We start from the raw sequence: 20016 nt of genomic DNA, 5'->3' as shown, positions 1-20016 counted from the left end.
GGAGAAACTTTTAAGCCTTTTTAAAGTTCTCACTGTGTCTAATCCAGAGTGACCTAGGGCTTCTAGAGCATGGGCATGATTCCAGCTCTCCCCAAAGCCTTTGTTTAGAATTGCTGGCCTTTAGAGCCTGTATCCCACTCTGACTGACCCCCAGGGTCCACAGGTGCACGTGTCAAAGGGACAAATGTGTGGGTGGCACCCCAAGGCCCTGGAGCCCAGGGTTGCTTCAGACCCCTCAGGGCCTAGGACTAGCTGTTCCAATCCGGAGCTTTTGAGGTGGCACACGAGACAAGCACAAGAGCTTCACATGATGATTTGACACTGAGCTGTGTGTCTAGAGGCCCACTGCCCCTTCTCTTCAAACCACTCCCCACTTTCATAAAGGGAGTGCCCAGGGGCCCAGGGTGGGGGAGTCGGGGCAGAGGAAGGAAAACCGCTGTTCTAGGGCTGCTAGGGCAGAGCCGCCACCATACAATCACTCTGGTAGAGATCCAGGTAGCAAATTTCTTTGAAGGCATTTTTCAAAACAACTTTATTGGATATATTTTTTCACTGTTTTAAATTTTAAATTAACATATTGTATAATTAATTGTTTTTGTTGTGCAGTTCTGTGAGGGGTTTTTTTGTTTTTTGTTTGTTGTTTTTTGGGTTTTTTTAGCCTGTGAGTTGTGACTTTTACACTTTATGTAGATTCAGGACAGAATAGTTCTGCCATCTAAAAAAGCCAGGCATGCTGCCCCGCAGCGGCCTCAGATAGACACGTATCCGTTTTCTATTCCTATAGCTTTGCCTTTTCCAGAATATCACATTAATGGAGTCATATGGAAAGTAACCTGGAGAAGCCTTCTTTTACTCAGCACACTGTGTTTGAGATTCAGCTGTGTCGTGTTTATGGTATTTTGTATGGGTAAAAAAATTCACCCATTAAAGGATATTTGGATTGTTTCCAGTTTGGGGTGAATATGAATACACCTATAAAAAAGTTATATAAAGCTAAATTCTTCAAAAATAATGATATGGGAAAATATTTATGAAATAATAGTATGTTTGATGTAAAATGAAATAGCTTGAAACACACGATACTATCCATGTATAGATATGGGGTAGAAACAAGAACTGAGTGGAAGAAAATACACTAATTTGGTTATTTTTGAATGGTGAGGACAGAGAGATTTTATTTTCTTATATTTTTATACATAACACTTATAACAAATAGCCATAAATAACCATGTATTCTATTTCTATTTTTTATTTTAGCTTAAATTATATGTAATAAATAAATAAATAAATAAATAAATGTAATAAATAAATAAATATATAAATTTAATATGTAAATCTTTTATGATTTTCATATGTAAACTTACAAAATTCAAATAAAATTAATATATTTATAGTGCATCTAAGAAATAAAAAAGTGAACTCTTGATCAATTCAATGATATAAAGTGGATCTAGGGATATAATATATATATTAAATACCTTAATTAAAGACAATTATCAATTTTCAAGATACCAAACCAGTGCTGTTAGTCTACTATTGTCCTAGATAAGATGAACCAGTAGTAATCTATCTGGTGCAACTGTAAGGCATTTTAATATTTACCAAATTATTAGTGAAACTGGCTTTACAGAGACCTTTAAGATGAGCCAAGTCTTAAAAATGTTTTCATGGGCTGGGGACTTAGCTCAGTGGCACCACAACTGCCTTGCAAGAGCAAGGTCCTGAGTTTGATCCCTAGTACCAAGAAAAAAAGTATTTCACTAAGTAGTAGATGAACAGCATAAATACTTCAAGTAAAGTGAGGAGGAAAAGGAATATATGTGTAAGAATCTGAATTTTATGTACCTATAAGCGACCTGATTAGAAATGTGGAAGAGAAGTGCAGCTCGGGGTGGACTTGCTCAATTCTCACACATTATAGGTAGGACATCTTTTGTTTCTTTTTCTTTTTCCAATTTGGTTTTCCATTCTTCTGGTTATTTTGCTCAGTGACATCTTTCCTTAATGTCAGGTTTAATACAAACAAATAATAGCTCCCCCCCTTCAGCCTTTTAAAGTCAAGTAGTTTAATTTTATTACTAGGAAAAATCATATGGGTTATTTTAGAAACATATGCTTTCCTTTTTCCCATGAAGTCTTTGATCCTGAAACTTTGGAAAGTCAGCATTTGTAGAGCTCCATTTCACGAGCCAGCTGTGCTCAGTGACTTCAAAGTGTCCTGTGTGTCTTCTCTCTTCTGGGAGTTCCCATTGCAGGACACCTAGGTAACCCATGTACAAAATTACAGTGCCAAGTTGTCCAATTCTTCCCTCAAAGGCAAGCTAAGTTTATGGAATTTAAATCACCATTCAGACAGTGTATGTCAAACTGGATAGATAATGATGGTGAAAATTCTGAACAGACTTTCAATCAGAGCCGTATAAGCCCTTGTGCTTCCTTCTCCGGGAAGGTAATTTCCTAGAAGCATTGCTTACTGCACTCAGGTGAGCAGGTTTTTTCTTCTAAGAATTGTCTCTTGTCTTTCTCTTTGCTTTTCTAGTTCATAGTCATCATGTTTTTGGTATGTGCATGAGGCATTCAGTCTGTGACTCGGGGTAAGTCTCTGCATTTTGTCCATTTTTTATTTGGTGAGGAATCAAAGTTCAGCATAATCCAACTAGCTTTATGAAATCAGTGGTTTCAATTTCTGTTCCCAGGACTTTTGTTTACTTACCTGATGTTCCCTCCAGCTTATCTCAAGAAAGTGCAATTTTCATATTCTTGACATAATAATGTATATACTTTAGGGATCTTAACAGTAAGAAGTAGGCTTTTTACTTTTTAAAAAATAATCTTGTAATTTATGGCAGTTTTACAGAAATCTGATAGAACTGGATAAAGAATTATATAAGTACTTAGTAAGGTGAGATTAAAAAAGGGCTGGCCTTGAGCAAAACTTTGGGATAGGTCAAAGATTTCTTCTAGAGTTTAATTTGCACATTTTACAATCTGTCATTGTAATAATTATAATGGCTTAAAGAAATAGAACAAAAATGTAACCTTTTCATCTATGTTGAAATTATTGACCCAAAGTGTGAATTTCAAACTAAAACTATGCAAGCATCGTGACAAGAAGCTGGGATTTGGGACCAGTTAAACCCTTAGCCACACACTAGCTGTGTGTCCTTGGCACTTCACGGATTGGGTGCTCCCAAACAGCAGCAGCAGCTCCTGTAGCTGCTGTGGGCCCCTGCCTCCCGCACCACCACCCCTGAAAATAGAAGTGTCTCTTTGGCAGAGCGGTCGGTCATAGGAATCAGGACAGGTGAGCATCAGTCACAGTGCCTGTGTTCTCAGTGACCACTGCTGCATCTGCGTTTGAAGTTTACTCTGCACACAAACCTTCCTTTCTTCCCTCTAGACTGAAGCAGCGGTTTCCTGGATTTATTTCTTAAACCCAAAGAAATTTCTAGGAATTGGAAGCAGTTAGGAACATAGAGAATGATTTAAAACTCCCCTGAGAAGTCAGGCAAGGAAATTGCAAGTAGATATCTTCTGTATTATTCTTCCCAAAATTTCACTTATTGTTCAAAGGACTTCACAGCAGAGAAAGAGAGGAGGGAGGGGAGGGAAGAGAGGAAGGAGGAGATTAGATTCAACTCTCTATTCTTTTTCAAGATCTAAATTAAAAGCTACCACAATGTACCTGTGCACTGTGAAAGCTGCCACAATTTGAAATTTACAATTCCTTTGAGTTTGTTTCAGGAAATTTGATTTTGAGACCTAATTTTAGGATAACAAATAGTCCCAAATGCTCTGTGTTCTAAGGAGTTGTAATTTCGACATTTCTCCATGAAACTCTAAAAGCATAATCTTCTTTGATAAATCACATATATATAAATTTTGTGACAATAAACTCTTATGTAGAACTATCATTTAATTTGCTCAGAAAACAAAATTGATCATAAGTACTCAAAGATCTCAACCATTTTTATAAAGACCAAAATAAATCTGTAAAATATATATGCACATAAACATGACTGGTCTGAAATGCAACTCTTCTTATCTGAACTCCTCCAAAGTTGAGACTAACATTCTTATGGCTGGTGACACTGGGAAGGAACATTTGTTGATGGCTTGATGCTGGGCACTGTTTTCTGCTCAGAAGACATCATGTAGCCCGACTTCGGGCCCAGCTCTGTCCTTTAGTTGTACTGTAATAGTGCTTCCTCTTTTCCTATTTTCGTGTTTTTTTTTAAATTGTTTATTGGTACATTTTAAGAATACAATATAATGGCATTCATCATTGGAAATTTACACCTTTACATAATCTGTCTTGGTTGTTATTTTTCCCCATTCCCCTGTCCTCCCTTCAACCCCTGCACCCCTCCCTATTTACAAAGATTTTGTTTCCCTTTTTTCATTTTCTCATATTAATTCCTTTCCCTTCTTTCCTTTCCCCTACTCCTCCCACTTCCCTTTCCCTCTGCCACTTTCTTCCTATTTCACATTATCTATTATACCATTTAATCCTTCTTTTCATTTTAAGAATGAGATCTTACTGTGTGGTTTTAGCATCATCTGTCCTTTACTTTGAAATTAAAAAACAGAAATCTGGGATGGGCAGAATGTGACAACCTATGTCTCCATATTGGCCAAAAACCATATGTTCTTACTGGCAGAATTCAAAACATTAAGATATTCAGAACTTTCTGGTTTATTGGTAGAAATTTTATTTAGTTTCTCCAGAATTTACCCTAAAAACTTTCATTTTGTGCCATGGATATAAGTTCTTCAGCATGAAGTTTTCTGGGGTTGTTCATTTCACAAGTAGTCCTCTTTCCTCTATAACAAGATTAAGCTTTTTTTTCCCTTAAATTATTTTTTGGCACATTTTAGGTATACAATACATTTACATTTATCATTGGGAATAAGTACCTTTACATGATGTATCTTGGTTCTTATTCTTTCACCACCACTCCCCTGCCCTCCCTTAGGCATTTTGAAGGAGGATTCTATCATGTCCAAAAGTGATGTTGAACTGGTTTGATGATTTTAAAAAATCAATAAATACTAGATGGATTAAAATGAATCCCTGTTATTTGGAGAAGTTGTGAACTATCTTCTGCTGATTTATGCAGAGACTTAGTTTAAGCAAACACATTTTTTGAAACTCTATTATTGTAGACCTCTAGTGAGAATAAATATAGTGAATCTCCATGTACCCATCACGAGCTTCAACAGTTATCAATTCACAGAGAAACTTGCTTCATATAAATAGTTTTTTCAACTCATAGGGGTTTTTTTTTTTAGCAGTTTTAGGTTCGCTGAAAAATTAAATGGAAAGTTCAGAGTTTCCCGATATTTCCTTTTCCAGTTTCCGTTATTAGCATCTTATATTAATGTGCTACATTTGTTATAATATCATTTAGTCAATACTGAACCAGTGTAATTAACTCAAGTCCATAGTCTGCTTCAGAGTTCACTCTCTGCACTGTAGAAATGTGTGGGATTTAACAAATATATAATGACATGCATGCCCCATTATAATATTATGCATAATAGTTTTTCTAAGTAGCATCATATTATTAGATATACTTCTGTCCCAATTCAATTCAGTAATTTATGCTTATTGCTACAATTTCACCTATAGTGGGCCATTTAATTTACATGGTCATCTCCTTCATAGTCATTTTTATTCCCATTTTTTAGTGTATTGAAGCCCAGAAAGGTTAATTTTTCTAGAGGTCAAACAGCTAGGTAGGGGCAGAGCAAAGATTCCACCCTACATTAAGTGGAACTAATTCATGCTGCTAAATTTGTTACTTGTTAAATGACCAAAATGCTAAAATTAGCCCTTTCCACCATTTGTGCAGCAATCAAGTGTGTAGTTCAAAGTGGAGCCAGATGACATTTGCCTTCCCATGAGAAAGGCTTCTTAGCCTATGGTAGAGGAGTGATGATCTGGAAGTGGGGCTGGGGCTGGTGTTAGTTAGTGCCCAGATTCACTTTCCCTGGGGTGTGCATCATATATATATGTGTGAGAATGAACAACCACAAGAGAATCTTTTGGTCTAGGGAAGCCAGGGTTAACCAGGCCTGTAAGTGAGGAATATACTGTATTCACCGCAGTGCAGAAATTCTATATGATTCAGGGGAAAAACATGGGAGTAAAAGGAGCAGCAGGAGGTTGCACAGGGGACAGAAAGCACACAGAAATTATGGATGAGCAGAGAAGCTGCTGCCCCAGGTAGTAATTCAGGATAGAAACAATGCAAGGTGTGATGGGTTAACTGACTACAATGTGTTCAAGATAGTGCCCCTGCAGCCTTTGGTAAGTGAGTTGGCCATTCTCACTCTGTGTCCTGAGGTCTAGCATCAATAATCTGCTCTGTGCTTGCTCAGAACTAGGTCTCCTTCCAGGGAGCCTGAGGCCCAGCAGTCTGGACCTTGCCTCAGAGTGATCATTTGAGGTCCTGGTGGGTGGGGTCTAGTTTCATGGTGGTGCTGAGCTTGGAATGGGTTGACACACAGGTAGGCTATTCCTTAAAATGTTGGACTAGGGGGTAGTTTTGACAGGTGGTTGCCAAAGAACATATGGCTTATGAGTAAATCAATGACAAGAACATAATACTTGCTACCTTAAAATGCTACCTACCTTTGGACAGCTGACAGATCTAATTTAATTCAAACCTAGAACACATACAATTCCTCTTCTACAGGCCATATCTTCAAACCTTGGTCCACAGTTTTATTTTACTGATGTAAAAATCCTCTGACTTTCAGACACTGAATACCAATGTGGAGGGTGAGATCACAGTTCCCAGATAAAAATCTGCCTCTTAACTTTTTAAAAACTGTACTAAGAATTTACTCCTTGCTAGACTCTGTGATAATTGTGAAGATTAGTTCAATTAGATTAATTCTCCCAATAGTCCTAATAGAAAAGTACTGTTTTCTTTCTGCCAACGAATAAATGAGGGCTCACAGAAAAACAGGATTTGCCTTGAGGTCACATTGATTTTTAAGGGCAATTATAGAACTGAGGTCTAGGTTCTCCAACTTCAAGCCTGTTTGGTCTTTTGTCACTGCCCAAGTGACAGTGGCTGTCTCCAGACAGTGACCCGTTCAAGGGAGCAATCAAATATTGAAAGTCCAGACAGACTTTCAAGTCTGGATAATAAGAGACAATTGGAAGCTTACTTATTGTGTTTTTATTTTTATTTCTTACATTTCCAAAATGGGTAATAAAGGGGTATTTCGTATGTTAAATTTCGTATGTGGAAGCTTTGAGCCCCAGTGTCTCAAAATGTAATCTTTTAGGAAATGGACTGTTATAGATGTAATTAGTTATGATGAGGCCATAGTGAAGGTGGCAGGGGAGGTTCTCATACAATAGGACTGGGTTCTTATAAAATTCTGCTAAGCACACAATAAGAGAGAAATGTATCATGAACATGAAGATGGCTGCCTGTAAGTTAAGAGAGAAGCCAGAAACAGATCCTTTCACCTCTCTCACAAGGAACTAACCTTGCCAACACCTGACTTCAAACTTCTAGACACTAGAGCTGTAAATAAATTTCTGTATTTGGAGCCACCTCATTCATAGCTCTTTACTAGGGAAGTTCTGGCAAAGGAACACATGACCCTATATGGCTCTGTCTTACAGCCTCAGAGTTCTTCCCTGGAACTTCTGATTTGGGCAGTAAATGAATTCAGTGGGGCAAGCATGAGGGACATTCATGTCTTCTGCCCACATTTCATAGACAAGCAGAGCTAGTCACACGACCAAACCTAACTGCAACATGAGCTGGAAAATTCAGGCTAGCTCTATGTCTGTGAGCTGAAGAGAATAAGTCTCAGGAAATACACATCAGTCTTTGCCATTGCCAATCTATAGAAAAAAGATACTGGAGGAAAAAAGGCCACTGCTCATCTAACCTCTCCTTTATCCATTCACCGAGACTTTATTGAATGCATATACTATTGCCAGAGTTGACCTGGGTATTAGGAATATAGTAGGGGAAAAAAGATAGATTCCTTTTCTTCAATGAACTTGCACTGTGATAATCTATTGATAAATTACTTAAAATGTGGGTTTCCAGCAGAGACCTTCAAATGTAGTCTTAAATCTAACCTATCAAAAGTAGTCAGGAAGGTTTTTATTTTTTCCAGTGCTGGAGATGAACCCAGAGCTTTATATATGCTACAAGTATTTAACTGCCCTACCTTTGAACTACATTCTCATCCCTCCTGCGCTCACCTTTTTAGTGCTAAGGATTGAACCCAGGACTTTATGTCTGCCACCCACATGTTCTCCCAATGAAGCACACCCCAGCCCAAAGTTAGTATTTTAGAGAAGATGTTGCAGTTGAATAGGAAGTAGGAAGAAGTTGTTAATCTGTAATCTCTTCTTCACAATTTCAAAAGCTATTATCTCTAAAACTAAGGGTTTTTTAAAAAAAATGGCTTAGTAATCTCAGCAAATGTGGTAGAGAAGCCTGATATGAATGGATATGTGGCTACCTATATTACTGTCTATTGCTCTTAATTGAGTATAAGGTGTGATCAGAACATACAGTGAACGTTTAAATCTTTTAAAATCACAGTAAAAGACACATTACCATTAATTCCTCTCAAAATAATCATATTTGTTTCAAACACATTTATCCCATCATTCTTACCACTTTCTGAAGTAATTCTGAAAATTCTCTTTTGTGTCATTATGAATGTGATTTTAAAATATGGTGAACCCTGCTGCTGCTGCTGCTGCTGCTGCTGCTGCTGTCATCCAATGGAAAGGCAGGCTCCTAAAAAGCATCACAGTGTGACCTTATCCACTTTATTCACTGTATCCAGCCCTATGAGACTTCTGGCTCCTCTTCAAAGTCAAAATGAATACAAGAAGTAAACATTTTGAATCAACTGAGAATGTCTAGGCAGACATAGCCACATGACTGAAGATAATCATGAAAGAACACTTCCAGCACTGATTCAGAAAGCGGAAGAATGAAGGGCTAAGGGTGTTGAAAGCAGGGGAAAAGGGGATATTTTGAAGAGGATTATGACCATGTGACTTCTACTGTGATACATGTTTATGTTGTTTTTTGTTTGTTTGGGGTTTTTTTTGTTTTTTGGAGTTTTTTGGGTTTTGTTTATTTATTTATTTATTTATTTTTGCCCTGGGGATCAAACATTTGGGCTTGTGAGGCAACTGGCAGAAGCACTGAGCCAAACTCCGGGCCCTGATACATTTTGTTTAAAATTTAAGCATTCATTATGATTCAATCATACCTTGTAGAATATATTTTAAAATTCAAATATGCAGAGATGGAGAACAAAAACAGTGACTACCAGGAGCTAAGGGAGAGGGTAAACTAAGGGGAGGTATAGGTCAAAGAATACACAAAAGCAGATAGGAAGATATGCAGACATGAACAAACCCAGAGATCTAATATAAAACATGAAGGCTATAGGAAATAAAATTCTATCATATTTGAAAATTTGGCTAAATGAGTAGATTTTAGTTATTCTGACCACCAATGGGGAGGTAACTTTGATGATGGATATGCTGTTGATCATTTACTTTATTGTCTATATGTGTCTCCTAACACTATGTTGAACACTATAAGGAAATCTTATTTTTGAAAAATAGCAAATTTTGTTTTACTAAATTCTAGAAAAATGTATAGTTAAAATTTCCATCATTTTCTTAGTAAAAAAATTGAAAAGAGTTTAACAGCAAATTATAGAATATTATGTTAAAGGATTAATTGAGAGAGATGAATGGCAATATACCTTTTACTGTAATAGAGTTTTTAAAATTTAAACATTCTTTTTTTTTTGTACCGGGGATTGAACTCAGGTCCTTGTGCTTGCAAGGCAGGCCACCAAACCGCTGAGCTGAATCCCTGGCCCATTTTTCAATCATATCTGTATTTATAGATTTTACCAGGAATATGCTTTACTCCAAAAATAGATGAAGGAATAGTATTGCCGAGATATGAGATTCACCAGAGAATTTAAATGCAAGATAAATTTCAATGAGAGAAAACAGGCCCAAACTTTTTCAGAATATTGTCCATTCACCCAGGTCTACAGACATCTTTAATATCAATTATTCTAGTAGTTCTGATGATTGAACAATTTTATGTCTATTGCATCAAAGAGCAATCATCAATGGCTCACTCAGTACCTGGAGCTGTAAAGACAGAAGGTGGGCAATGCTGGTAGCAGCATTGAGAGCAGCATCTTTGGTAATCATCACAATGGATCTGTGAGACACCTTGATTCACTGAGAGTGGTCTTAACACGTAGGGTTTCTCCTGGCTGGGTATATGCACTGGGACTATTGCATCCTCAGATTGCTTTCTCTTCAATAACTATGGTATGGAGGAAAACAGCAGTGTCGGCAATTTCACAAATGTTCTGTCTGCTCCTCTTTCCATTGATAATACCTAGAGTCACCATAAAAGGAAACATGAGTTCCAGTCTGCCATTTATGAGACTTACACACACAAATGAGCAATGTAGACACCAGAAACACCCTGTTCTTCAAATCAGGACATATGGGAAGTGACTGATGTAAAGCAGGGCTCATCAGCAGAGCTCTCTGTGGTGGTGGAAAGTACTATGATTTGTGCTCTCCAACACGGTAGCCATGAACCCCACTCACTCCAATGTGGATATTGTGAGAGAGGAACTGAGTTTTCAACTTTATTGAACATTAATTAAATTGAAAAGTGGATACCTGCATGAACTTATTTTGGCTCACAGTTCTGGAGGCTGGAAGTTCAATATCATGGCACTGGCATTTGCTTGGCTTTGAGTGAGGGCCTCACATTGTATCATAATACAGTGGAGGGATAAAAGGCAAGCTGGTGCATACAGAAGACAGGAGAACCAATGGGTAGCCTTACTTTGTAAAAAACTAGTCTTGAGGTAACTAATCTAGCCCCTTGAGTACAGCATAAATCAGTTCATGAGGGCGTTGCCCCAGTGATCTAAGCATCTTTTAAAGGCCTCTCCCCTGTCAGTACTGCCACATGGGATCTAATTTTCTAGCATGAGAAATCTGTAGGACATATTCAAATTACAGCATTCCCTGTTCTACATTTTCTGTTCTCAATTACTTATCTCCACACTTTTGCTCTCCTTTTGCCTCTTAGCCAAGCAGAAAAGAAAGATTATAGAGTAAGATGTATACACTGGCATGCAGAAAGGCTATGTTTGACATTTCTTTGGCTAAAATGTAGTTATTCCACATATCTTGATGGGATTAGTTTACTACAGGCTTTAGCCTTTTACCTGGTGACCAACAGGGGTGTTCTATTTAAAGGAAGGGACACATGTAATTTATCCTCTTGTGGCAGGGTGCCTAGTACTTAGCAGACATTTGCTAAATGTGGGTTGGATCCCATAGCTCATCACTGTCATACAATGTTTAAATTAAGATGGTAAATAGTACTACAGCTCTCCAGATACTTTGTCAGTTCTTTTTGATGCAACCTAATTTAAATGGGAGAGTAAATCCAAGCTTGTGGAGTCGTATATTAAAAGTTTATGTCAGCACTCTGTGAGGCTGAGGCAGGAGAATCACAAGTTTGAGAGTAACCTGGAAAATTTAGTCACTTAGTAGACCCTGAGTCACAACCTAGAAAAAAAATTAAAGTCCTGGGGATTATCTCAGTGCAAAAGGCCCAGAGTTCGATTCCCAATACTGTACAAAAAAAAAAAAAAAAAAAAAAAAAAAAAAACCAAACCATCCAAACCACAGAATGGAGTAAAACAGACTTGCAATGTAATTTGTCTATAGGTAGAAATGTATTCTATGGAATTTCTCACTTTATGGATATTTAAGAATAGTGTTGACTGTACTGTCTACCTAGAACTTACCAATAAATTCAATTTAAGAGAAAAAAGAATAGTGTTGATGACAATCTCTCAAAAATATCTTGTTTTGATTGAGAAAAATGGGGCTACAAGAGGAAGTCTCAGAGTCTTCTGTAGCACAGAGTTCTGAGGTGTAAAAACTGAATAAGTTTAGCCTTTTAAATCTTCTAAAACTGTTATCATCAAAAGAAAATACCAAAATCCAGACTTTCTCAAATATTCAGTAAGTAGAACACTATGTATTTTTTTCTTTTGAAAATTATTTTCCTGAAAATCTACAGTATTCTTTTTTTTTTTTTTTTTTTTTTTTTTTTGCTAGAATCCAGAGGAAGTTTTAATTGCTCAGTTAAAATCCACATCTCTGGATTAAGTACCTAAATGAAAAACAATAATATGAATATAGTCTTCCAGAAATATTTGTGCCAAATGGTAGATATAATTATAATAATATAAACAGAGAATGTTGGTTTTTATCTTCTTTATTATGTGAATGCTTAGAGTGACAGATTTTTCTTCTCTCAGTCAGCATAGATTTAATGGCCATTATTTGCAGAGATGCATCTAAAACGTACTATTGCAGTGCTTCTAGTATACCATCCTCTGGCTGGGGATTTTTTTCAACTGGAGTCAAAGGTCTAGATTTTTAAATTCCCTTTTTAGTACTACTATTAAATTTTTACTTTCAGAAAGGAAAAGGAAGCTGTGAGAGGCTGCTGGCATCCTTGGAAATTTTGTTACTCAATTTTTGAATTATAGTTGTCTAATTCTAATTAATTATAAAGTCACCTAATGGCACACTGGAGCATGAAGACTTTTTCTGTAGGCCCTTCAGGGCAAATCTGATATCATGCGTTCATACTTGCAGGTTCGATGCGTGAAACATTTTCTATTCAGGACGTGGCCCTTGTGCAAAGTCAGAGAATTGCAGCAGTAAATAAATGGATCTATGAGAGATAATCTCTTTTTTTAATCTCAGACAGTGTAAAGGGAAAGTTAGGTTTTAAGAAGTGTCCTAACCCACCCAGGCCATTAACAGTTTATCATTGTTGGTAGCCTCAGATGATCAGTAGAGGGTGGGAACTCTATGTATTCTTCTTCACAATTTTCTTATCTGCAAACTTCAGATCAGCTTCTGACATGTCTACAAAATCTACTCTGAGAGCCAGTTCTTGGGAGGTTGGTAAGTTGTGGCTTTCTGCCTTTCTGTCTGCTCTTATGAACATCTTGCCTGCAAGTCTCTTTGGCAAATACAACATATTAGCAGAATCAGCCAGGTAAACTAGCTAACAAAATCCTCACTAGAAGGGGGGTTGTGGGGTATAGGACTCTAGACCAAGTTACTGTTTCATAGGCATTGGCTACAGAGCTACTTGGATTCCCAAATCTTATTCCCGTAGGAGAAGGAGTTTTATGTACAAACCTTTCCATCCAATAGATGTAAACATCTGTTATAATCACAATTTATCTCACCAGTAAAACAATTTCTAATATCCATATAATCAACCTTTTGGGAGGATATATAGATAATAATATTTGAAGCACTTGCTACTGGAGTGCAGATTCCTTACTGGGAACCTTCCTGTTTTAACTAATCACCTCTGGAGAATGGATTTCTCATTGGAGCTCTTCTAACTGGAAGGGAATATAACCATATACTAATATTGATACAAACCTATATCAACTAAATTACAGGCAAGATGAAAATGGGGGTTCGAGCAATGAAAACTGGAGCCGAGTAATAAGCAACTTTCAAAGATCTGGCTTAAAGATTTAGGAAGATGTGTTCTATTATCCACCCATCTATTTTTTATTTTCTCACCACCATTCTCTCAATTACCTCATTCATCTCAAATCATTCATGTAGAGCATTATTTATGAAAGAAACAGCAAAGCCTCTAAAATCAGACTGCCAATGATTAGAGCCGGGTTCTCCCATGTATGTGATCACAGACTATGTATTCTATGCCTTTGTTTCCTCACCTAAAAAATGAGGATAATACAATGTTTGCGCTTTTTGGTTGTTTTGAGAATGGGAAGGAAATCAAACAAAATCTTTTGCCCTCATACTTAGCATTCAATGAATGACAGAAGAAAAGCAAATGCATGTCTGGGATTGAATTAAACAGAAGTATATAAAACAAAGACAGTTTTGGGACTCAAGGAACTCACTGCCCAGTAGGAACACAGACAAGGAAGCAGTCAGTAACAGCAGAATAGATCAGTTCTGAGCAGAATAAGTACCAGGGGGAAACTACCATCCACCATCAAACATAAACATAGATACACTGAAAGCTACCAGAAATTTCTAACATGTAAGAGAAGATTGGGATACATAATCATTAATGGTGACAGAGTAAATTATAGCATAGCATATGTTTTAAAACAGGATGCTGTATTTTAAATATTCTACATTAAAATTTTGTCATTCCATTTCTTTTATTGCCAGTATAAAGCCAGATTGATCAAGACTAGTTTAAAATGTCTCTTTGGATGTTGAAAACATTGTCTAGGGCCCTTTTCCAGTTAGAAAAGAGATTACTGTAAGCAGTTCAACAATTAAGTACATACAGGTAGCTTTTCTGAACTAAATAAGTTATTTAGTCGGCATCTGTAACTGCAAATCACTTCACTAGCCACAAACACAGTCTGTGTTACATTAAGAAAACACACAAATTTTGGAAAGAGCAGAAAGTGTAACCTTTTTTATTCATTTGCTTCCTCCTTATTTTAATAGGTTGTCTACCTTTTAACAGCAGAGCTCTGTGTTGTGCTGTTGCTTTCCTTACAACCACAGATGTTCACTGAGAAGATTTCAATGTATGAAAATGAGCCATTTTATAAGAAAAGGCAAAAGGGACAAATTTATAAATCCTAGACAAGAGTTAGAAATTGGTTTTAAATATAGATGACACATTAAGGATTACAGTGTAAACCTGCTGATCTGACAATGGTTTACATAACTACAAAGAGTCAAGCCTACAACAGTTTTAAAATTAAAAAAAAAATTTGTCATGGCAAGATATACACATCTAACATGTCAACTTGTGGAACAAGACAGATTACACCAACTATTCAGGGTATAAGAGGAAGAATGTTTTCTATGCACTTTCTTTTATTCAAAGTGTAGAAAATCAAAAGTAGCAACAAAAATTTAACCAAGTACTCATCATTTTATTTTTCTAAATACTAGTTTAATATGACGAGGGCTTTGTTTTGTTTTGTTTGTATCAGTTTCAAATGGAGAAAGATTAATCATGAAAGCCTAAGATATACATAATTTTTGGTCTTATAAGAATCCTGATCATATGATCAAACCCCTATACCCCTTCAATTGAGTCTTTAAGAATATTACCAAAGTGCTGGTGAGTTTATGTAAGAAACTTTCTTCAAAATGGTTGAGGTGGAGGTGAAATTTAGGTGTGGAATGAAAGGAGAGTGACAAGAAGCAAAGACAAAAAGGATAAGAGAAACTGCATGTAAAACTTAATCTCTTTTCATTTGAAATTATTGTAGAATCTGAAAGTTAAGAAATCTAGAACAAGATTCTTCATATAGAATCATGAAGGTAAGAAAAACATCACACTTCAAACTATTTAGTAACAGAAAACATAATAGATTTTAATCCTAAAAGACTTGAGTTCATTAATCTTGTCTCTTAGTGTGTGTGTGCGTGTGTGTGTGCGTGTGTGTGTGTATTCCTTGTCTGTTTACCAGGTTATCAATCTGAGATTTGTTCTCAGCTATTTCATCTTCACAGAGATTCTCAAATGGAGGATAAAATTACAACTCTCCTTTTGCAAAGTTAGATCTTACATGTTTCTCTCATTCATTTTACCTGTGCAGGTAATTTGAGAGAGGAATTAAGTGATGGTCCCAAATAGATCAAATACAGAAGTGAGCATTGTCATTTTTAGTCTATTTAGTTCTATATGCAACCGCATGTTAACCATTTGGGAAAGAAATTTTTCCTCAATTCTCTTGAAAAGAAGCACAGGGACCTTGATTTCTTTCTAAATGGCCATCTTGTTGGCCTGAAAGTCTCCCATAGAGAACATACTTAGAACTACTGTGGTATACACTACCACAGTCACATTTGGCAGTCAATCACACTTGTCTACTGCAAGGATATACACATCACTTTTATTTTCTAAATTGAAATTTAAAATCAACTCTAATACCACATGCCAGATTATCAAGATTTTCAGTCTCTTTGAAACTACTCTTCCTCTTCAATATCAGAGAACCTCAGTCTAATGGACATCACTGAAGAAAAATTGTCCCATAAGATCTAGTGGACAGTGAGAAATGTTTCAACTAGGTCTCTGGTAGTAGATGAAAATTGAAAGCTATGCCCTTGAGAAAGCTGGTTCTGCCATTTTGAATCTTTGAATGAGGCTAATTCTCTTTCTTATATTTAAGCTTAGTCTAGAATCCCTGATTTGAGTTCCCAAGCTCAGAATTTAATTTTAAACTAGCCTTAAAATTACCACTTGTTCCAAGAGTGCTATCATAATGACTTAACAGTCCACCATTTAATTTAAGGAGTCCTAATCAGTGTGCCTTTTATCTTCCTAGGGATTTAAATACCACGAGTAAGGTAATCTACCAAGTTTCAGGCCCTTATCTACAAAGGCTTCGTGGTCTCTTTGGGTCCCAAATACTCTCGGTAGAAAGCTGTCCTTAGTTTTCTTCATCATTCTTTGACATTGGGCTTGATGACTCCTAAAGGGGCTGCATCTCTATCTTCTTTTAGAGGATGAGGCCGTGCTCATGAAAACAGTGGCATAGCTTCCCAAGGATGGCCCAGGAGAAAAACAAAACAAAGAATAAACAATTTCATGCACAAGTTAAATTTTCAGGAAGGTATCCCATTTCATTTAGGTTCAATAATATGTAATCACTCCTTCCTAGCAAGAACATGCTAAGATCATGTTCCCTTTGGTAAATGTATTAATCTGCTCAGATTGCTATAACAAAATACCATAGGCTGGGTGCCTTAGACAAGAGAAATTAAGTTCTCATTATTCTGGAGGTCCAGCCAAGATCAGTATGGTTTGGTTTCTGTTGAGGGCTCTTCTCCTGGCTTGCAACCTGATATCTTCCATCTATATCTATGCATAACATAGAGAGTAAAGTGTGTGCTCTCTAGTGTCTCTTTTCATAAGGTGCAGTGCTAATCTCATTGGACTAGATCTTTACATTTACAACTTCATATAACTCTAATTATACCCCAAAGATCCATCTCAAAATATCTTCAGCTTGGGATTAGAGCTTCAGTATATTAATTTGGAGGCCGGGGTACATAGGCATTCAGGCCTTAACAGTGGATAAATCTCATTGTCATTCTTCTTAGCTAATATTTAGAAGATGCTCCTTTCTAAAATTTATTCCTGAGATGCAGTATTTCTAACTAAAATGAAAGTTACCAACAACAAAATTTGTTTTGTATTAGATTATTAGTATTTTGGGAACTTAAAGAGAAAGCAGTCCATAATTTTATCAATTCAACCCAGCTTTGGTTTTGATCTTTTCCAACCTACTGTCTATTGTCACACCTGAATTTTTAGAGAAAGAAAATATCCCAACATGGAAAATATATAAATATACATCCACCCATTCATGTACTGATTTCAATCAGCTAGAAACAGAATATTCAGAAAAATCTTAGAAATCCTGGGATTTTCAGCCATTTCTATAGCTGAATAAATAGAAACATTTTTGTATCTAAAACTTTTGAGGTTTCTTCATCATGATTAAAGGACCTGAAATTTAATTCATCTAATTTCTATATTGCATGTTTGTGAAGGCTAACATTTTCACTTCTCATGTACAACAAAAATATAACTGTTTACAACTGATTAACTTTATTTTATTATATTAACTTTTTGCTGTACATAACTGATAGATGACTTAAAGCAACCTAATCCTACCTTATCTACATTTATGTAGTTTCTTAATGACTGCAATAGTATGGGTATTACTTATACAATGAGACATTTAGAGAAAATAAATGTTATTTCCTTAGGACTCTGTATCAATTAGGGTTCACTAGGGAGCAGATCTAATATAAATATGAATAATATATAATATAATATGTAAATTATAATATAAAAGATGTATGGGGTACACTTACAATGGCCACCTTCAGAGTCAGAGGTAGAACAATGCAGAAGTCTAGTCTCTGCACTGGAGGGCTGGAGGATGGAGTCAAAAGTTGAAGCTCACTGCAGAGTGCTGTGAGTCACATCAAGAACCTGAAGGGTCTCCGCTGAAAGGCTGGAGTCTGTACTTGCAGCCTGGAGTTGGACATCCAACTTTGATGGCAGACTTGAGTTCCTCTGAAGAAGCAAAAATCAAGACCTTCTTCTCCTTTTTCCTCCTCCTCCTCCTCCTCCTCCTCCTCCTTTTCTTTTTACTCTCCCCTCTTCTCTTCTTCTTCCCCTTTTTATTTTTTTCTGGACTATAAACCTATTTATTTGTGGGTCTTCTGTCTTCGGTAAATCATCCAGATACACGGTAAATCATCCAGATACACCCAGAACGGTGCTAAACTAATCTACTAGCTGTTTCTTTTGTTCAAGTTGACACCACAATGAACTATCACAAACTCCTTTTCAAAGATAAATAATCCATCAAAATTTATTATTCCATTTACACATTTGCCAAAAACCATGATATCAAATGTAAAATGTCTCAATAACTCTAGAGCCTAGAAAAATAATGTTTGAAGGGAGAAACTATTTTCTTTTTCAACTAGGTATCCTTCTGGAGGCTTTTATAGCCATTTTGCCACTTACACTCTTGGAGCTTTACATTTGTGAGGCAGTTCTTTAATTGTAGCATTAAGTTCTGATGCTTTGTATACATTACCACACTTAAAGAGTACAATAAGTATGTGGACTATATACATTATTAAACTAATTTTTCAGATGCAAAAAAATGAGACTTAATGCCCAAGATCACTCACCAACAGTTCTGAGGTTTGAACTTCAATCTCTCTGAGTGCAAAGCCTGAGCTCTTCCCTGCTCCATGAATACCAACATACCATATGGAATTCCAAAATGTGGGATTTTTTTCCACTAGCATAAAGCTATTTCATTTCTATTGCAGATTATGTTTGTATTATTTTGTAGCAAATGGTTTCTCCTGGTTTAAGAGACAGTATACCAACTTGAATTTAAGCCTGATTCTATAAATCATTTGATAAATCAAATGCTACTTGAATTTCTAGAAATGAAACTGGCCAGAGAACCTGTTTAAGATTAAAAAAATATAAGATTTTTTCCATAGATATTCATACTGTTATGACTGACATTAAAAGAAATGAATAAAATATTGGTTTGGTCTTGGTTGTAACTTTTCTAATTTTAGAAATGGTTTTCATTCTACCTGGTAACAGGTTACCTATGTCATAACCACAATTTATGCTGTTCTTGGTCTTAAGAACAATTTCAAATACAGCCTAACACACTCTGTTTCCTAAGTAATGAGCCCTGTTTTTCTCATTCTAGAAGGCTGTGTATATCTCCACAAGTTCAGGCCTGGATTCTGGCCACTTCTGGCTGACACCTTGATTTAAATATGAGGCTCTTTCACCTTCTTGCTTTCTGTTTTCCACTCAGCTTTCTCTGTTGGACTAGTGGTAGTAGTCTTCAGTTCTTTCCTCCACCAGGAACCATATCCTAGACCATGCGAATGTGATATTTGGCAATAATGTTTTAGCATGCCTATGTGGAGGTCAAAACTCATGTCTTAGCTTCTGTGCTTCCTATTGGTTGGTAGTTGAGGGCATAATGGTCATGAGTTTCTGTTTAATTCTTCCTAACTCCAAGACTGTTGATCTACAACAGAGGACCATGACAAAAATAGCTAAATAATGAGAAAAAAGCAATTCCATTCTGTTTGTCCTAGGGGAACAATATGGCACAGAGGAAAAAACACTGGACTTCAGCAGTTCAAATCAATGCAAGCTATCTTACTTTATCAAGAATTGGAGGCGACACCGGAGTCTTTTGTCACCAACCAGTTTTGTGTCATTGGGTTAGCCACTTAATCTGTGTAGCTCAATTCTTCCATTAGTGTAGAGATAATTACACTCTTCTGTCTTCCTTAATTTGTTACAATATTAAAATGAGATAGTGCAT

At 36.4% G+C, this 20016-nt stretch overlaps 1 pseudogene; it reads left to right on the top strand.

The window, feature by feature from the left end:
* The window catches only part of LOC104876281, a 33670-nt pseudogene that overhangs the window by 963 nt on the left and 12691 nt on the right, over positions 1–20016 (top strand).

The sequence above is a fragment of the Fukomys damarensis genome, unplaced genomic scaffold, assembly GCF_012274545.1.
Source record: "Fukomys damarensis isolate Sample0158 unplaced genomic scaffold, DMR_v1.0_HiC HiC_scaffold_15, whole genome shotgun sequence".
Lineage (NCBI taxonomy): Eukaryota > Metazoa > Chordata > Mammalia > Rodentia > Bathyergidae > Fukomys > Fukomys damarensis.
The sequence above is the reverse complement of the archived record's forward strand: the minus strand, read 5'-3'. Positions and strand labels throughout refer to the sequence as shown.